This window comes from Rhinoderma darwinii, assembly GCF_050947455.1.
Source record: "Rhinoderma darwinii isolate aRhiDar2 chromosome 5 unlocalized genomic scaffold, aRhiDar2.hap1 SUPER_5_unloc_2, whole genome shotgun sequence".
Classification (NCBI taxonomy): domain Eukaryota; kingdom Metazoa; phylum Chordata; class Amphibia; order Anura; family Rhinodermatidae; genus Rhinoderma; species Rhinoderma darwinii.
Genome location: NW_027461776.1, coordinates 1,404,263 through 1,410,262, shown reverse-complemented (window position 1 = coordinate 1,410,262; position 6,000 = coordinate 1,404,263).

Sequence of the window (6,000 nt, the reverse complement as noted above, 5' to 3'; positions counted from 1 at the left end):
GGTATAAATAGACAGAGGGCGGGAGCTAGCTCCGTCTGGCCAGGCTGTGATAGGCTCTCCCACTCCTAAGCCTGCCATCCTGAGTGGTGGAAGATGGAGTCAGTCTCACAGACATAGAAACAGGTGCAGACTGATTGCCTATGGGCGTAGACACAGAAGCTGTGCCTGGCAGATCCTTTACAGGACGCTGCATGTATCAGGGGTGTTATATCAGGGGGCAGCAGTGTCATGTGGGGTATATAAAGGACGCTGCATGTATCAGGGGTGTTATATCAGGGGCAGCAGTGTCATGTGGATATCTGTGCTCCACCTCATAGCCTCACCACTGCGCAACACTATGCCATTACCAGAACATGGAGGTACCCTCCGCCTTCACACACGCACCGCTCCACTTACACACACGCACCGCTCCACCTACACACACGCACCGCTCCACCTACACACACGCACCGCTCCACCTACACACATGCACCGCTCCACCTACACACATGCACCGCTCCACCTACACACGCACCGCTCCACCTACACACGCACCGCTCCACCTACACACGCACCGCTCCACCTACACACGCACCGCTCCACCTACACGCACCGCTCCACCTACACGCACCGCTCCACCTACACACAAACCGCTCCATCTACAGACACACCGCTCCATCTACACACACACCGCTCCATCTACACACACACACACTGCTCCATCTACAGACACACCGCTCCATCTACACACACCCCGCTCCATCTACACACACACACACACACACACTGCTCCATCTACACACACTGCTCCATCTACACACACACACACACACACATACACTGCTCCATCTACATACCCAATGCTCCATCTACACACACACTGCTCCATCTAAACACACTGCTCCATCTACACACACACACACTGCTCCATCTACACACACCCACTGCTCTATCTACACACACACACTGCTCCATCTACACACACACACTGCTCCATCTACACATCCACTGCTCCATCTACACACACACACACACACACACACACTGCTCCATCTACACACCCACCGCTCCACCTACACACGCACCGCCCCATCTACACACGCACCGCCCCATCTACACACACACTGCTCCATCTACATACACACACTGCTCCATCTACATACACACACACTGCTCCACCTACACAGACACACTGCTCCATCTACATACACACACTGCTCCATCTACATACACACACACTGCTCCACCTACACACACACTGCTCCATCTACACACACACACTGCTCCATCTACACACACACACTGCTCCATCTACACACACACTGCTCCATCTACACACACACTGCTCCATCTACACGCACACACTGCTCCATCTACACGCACACACTGCTCCATCTACACGCACACACTGCTCCATCTACATACACACACACTGCTCCATCTACACACACACACTGCTCCATCTACACGCACACACTGCTCCACCTACACACACACACTGCTCCATCTACATACACACTGCTCCACCTACACACACACACACACTGCTCCATCTACATACACACACACTGCTCCATCTACATACACACACTGCTCCATCTACATACACTGCTCCATCTACATACACACACACACTGCTCCATCTACATACACACACTGCTCCACCTACACACACACACACACTGCTCCACCTACACACACACACACACACACACACTGCTCCATCTACATACACACACTGCTCCACCTACACACACACTGCTCCACCTACACACACTGCTCCATCTACATACACACACACTGCTCCATCTACATACACACACTGCTCCACCTACACACACACTGCTCCATCTACATACACACACTGCTCCATCTACATACACACACTGCTTCACCTACACACACACACACACACACTGCTCCACCTACACACACACACTGCTCCACCTACACACACACACTGCTCCACCTACACACACACTGCTCCATCTACATACACACACTGTTCCACCTACACACACACACACACACACACACACACACTGCTCCATCTACATACACACACTGCTCCACCTACACACACACTGCTCCATCTACACACACACTGCTCCATCTACACACACACTGCTCCACCTACACACACACACTGCTCCATCTACATACAAACTGCTCCATCTACACACACACACACACACACACACACACACACACACTGCTCCATCTACATACACACACTGCTCCACCTACAAACACACTGCTCCATCTACATACACACACTTCTCCACCTACACACACACTGCTCCATCTACACACACACTGCTCCATCTATACACACACACACACACACACACACACACACACACACACACTGCTCCATCTACATACACACACTGCTCCACCTACACACACACACACTGCTCCATCTACACACACACACACTGCTCCATCTACATACACACACTGCTCCACCTACACACACACTGCTCCACCTACACACACACTGCTCCACCTACACTGCTCCATCTACATACACACTGCTCCACCTACATACACACACTGCTCCACCTACACACTGCTCCACCTACACACACTGCTCCACCTACACACACACTGCTCCATCTACACACACACACACACACACTGCTCCACCTACACACACACTGCTCCACCTACACACACTGCTCCATCTACATACACACTGCTCCACCTACATACACACACTGCTCCACCTACACACACACTGCTCAACCTACACACACACTGCTCCATCTACATACACACACTGCTCCACCTACACACACACTGCTCCATCTACATACACACACTGCTCCACCTACACACACACACTGCTCCATCTACACACACACACTGCTCCACCTACACACACACACTGCTCCACCTACACACACACTGCTCCATCTACACACACACTGCTCCATCTACACACACACTGCTCCATCTACATACACACACTGCTCCACCTACATACACACACTGCTCCACCTACACACACACTGCTCCATCTACATACACACACTTCTCCACCTACACACACACACACTGCTCCATCTACATACACACACTGCTCCACCTACACACACACTGCTCCACCTACACACACACACTTCTCCACCTACACACACACTGCTCCATCTACACACACTGCTCCATCTACATACACACACTGCTCCACCTACACACACACTGCTCCACCTACACACACTGCTCCACCTACACACACACTGCTCCATCTACATACACACTGCTCCACCTACATACACACACTGCTCCACCTACACACTGCTCCACCTACACACACACTGCTCCATCTACACACACACACACTGCTCCACCTACACACACACACTGCTCCACCTACACACACACTGCTCCACCTACACACACACTGCTCCATCTACATACACACACTGCTCCACCTACACACACACTGCTCCATCTACATACACACACTGCTCCACCTACACACACACACTGCTCCATCTACACACACACACTGCTCCATCTACACACACACACTGCTCCATCTACACACACACACTGCTCCATCTACACACACACTGCTCCACCTACACACACTGCTCCATCTACATACAAACTGCTCCATCTACACACACACACACTGCTCCATCTACATACACACACTGCTCCACCTACATACACACACTGCTCCACCTACACACACTGCTCCACCTACACACACACACTTCACCTACACACACACTGCTCCATCTACACACACACACTGCTCCATCTACACACACACACACTGCTCCATCTACACACACACACTGCTCCATCTACACACACACACTGCTCCATCTACACACACACTGCTCCACCTACACACACTGCTCCATCTACACACACACACACTGCTCCATCTACATACACACACTGCTCCACCTACATACACACACTGCTCCACCTACACACACTGCTCCACCTACACACACACACTTCACCTACACACACACTGCTCCATCTACACACACACACTGCTCCATCTACACACACACACACACACACACTGCTCCATCTACATACACACACACTGCTCCACCTACACACACACTGCTCCATCTACATACACACACTTCTCCACCTACACACACACTGCTCCATCTACAAACACACACTGCTCCATCTACATACACACACTGCTCCACCTACACACACACTGCTCCATCTACACACACACTGGTCCATCTACACACACACTGCTCCATCTACACACACACACTGCTCCATCTACATACACACACTGCTCCACCTACACACACACTGCTCCACCTCCACACTGCTCCATCTACACACACACACACTGCTCCACCTACACACACACTGCCCCATCTACACACACACACACTGCTCCACCTACACACCTACACACACTGCTCCACCTACACACACAGCTCCACCTACACACACACACTGCCCCACCTACACTGCTCCACCTACACACACACAGCTCCACCTACACACACACTGCTCCACCTACACACACACACACACACAGCTCCATCTACATACACACTGCCCCACCTACACTTCTCCACCTACACACACTGCTCCACCTACACACACACACACACAGCTCCATCTACATACACACTGCCCCACCTACATACACACACTGCTCCATCTACATACACACTGCCCCACCTACATACACACTGCTCCACCTACACACACACACACACACACACACTGCTCCATCTACACACACTGCCCCATCTACACACACACACACACACTGTTCCACCTACACACACACTGCCCCATCTACACACACTGCCCCATCTACACACACACTGCTCCATCTACACACACACTGCTCCATCTACACACACACTGCTCCATCTACACACACACACACACACACTGCTCCATCTACATACACACACTGCTCCACCTACACACACACACTTCTCCACCTACACACACACTGCTCCATCTACACACACTGCTCCATCTACATACACACACTGCTCCACCTACACACACTGCTCCACCTACACACACACTGCTCCACCTACACACACTGCTCCACCTACACACACTGCTCCACCTACACACACACTGCTCCATCTACATACACACTGCTCCACCTACATACACACACTGCTCCACCTACACACTGCTCCACCTACACACACACTGCTCCATCTACACACACACACACTGCTCCACCTACACACACACTGCTCCACCTACACACACTGCTCCACCTACACACACACTGCTCCATCTACACACACACACACACACACACACACACTGCTCAACCTACACACACACTGCTCCATCTACATACACACACTGCTCCACCTACACACACACTGCTCCATCTACATACACACACTGCTCCACCTACACACACTGCTCCATCTACACACACACACTGCTCCATCTACACACACTGCTCCATCTACACACACACTGCTCCACCTACACACACTGCTCCATCTACACACACACTGCTCCATCTACATACACACACTGCTCCACCTACACACACACACTGCTCCACCTACATACACACACTTCTCCACCTACACACACACACACACACTGCTCCATCTACATACACACACACTGCTCCACCTACACACACACTGCTCCATCTACATACACACACTGCTCCATCTACACACACACACTGCTCCACCTACACACACACTGCTCCACCTCCACACACACACTGCTCCACCTCCACACACACTGGTCCATCTACACACACACTGCCCCATCTACACACACACACACTGCTCCACCTACACACACACACACACACAGCTCCACCTACACACACTGCTCCACCTACACACACACAGCTCCACCTACACACACACACAGCTCCACCTACACACACACACACAGCTCCACCTACACACACACACTGCCCCACCTACACTGCTCCACCTACACACACACAGCTCCACCTACACACACACACACACACACACACAGCTCCATCTACATACACACTGCCCCACCTAC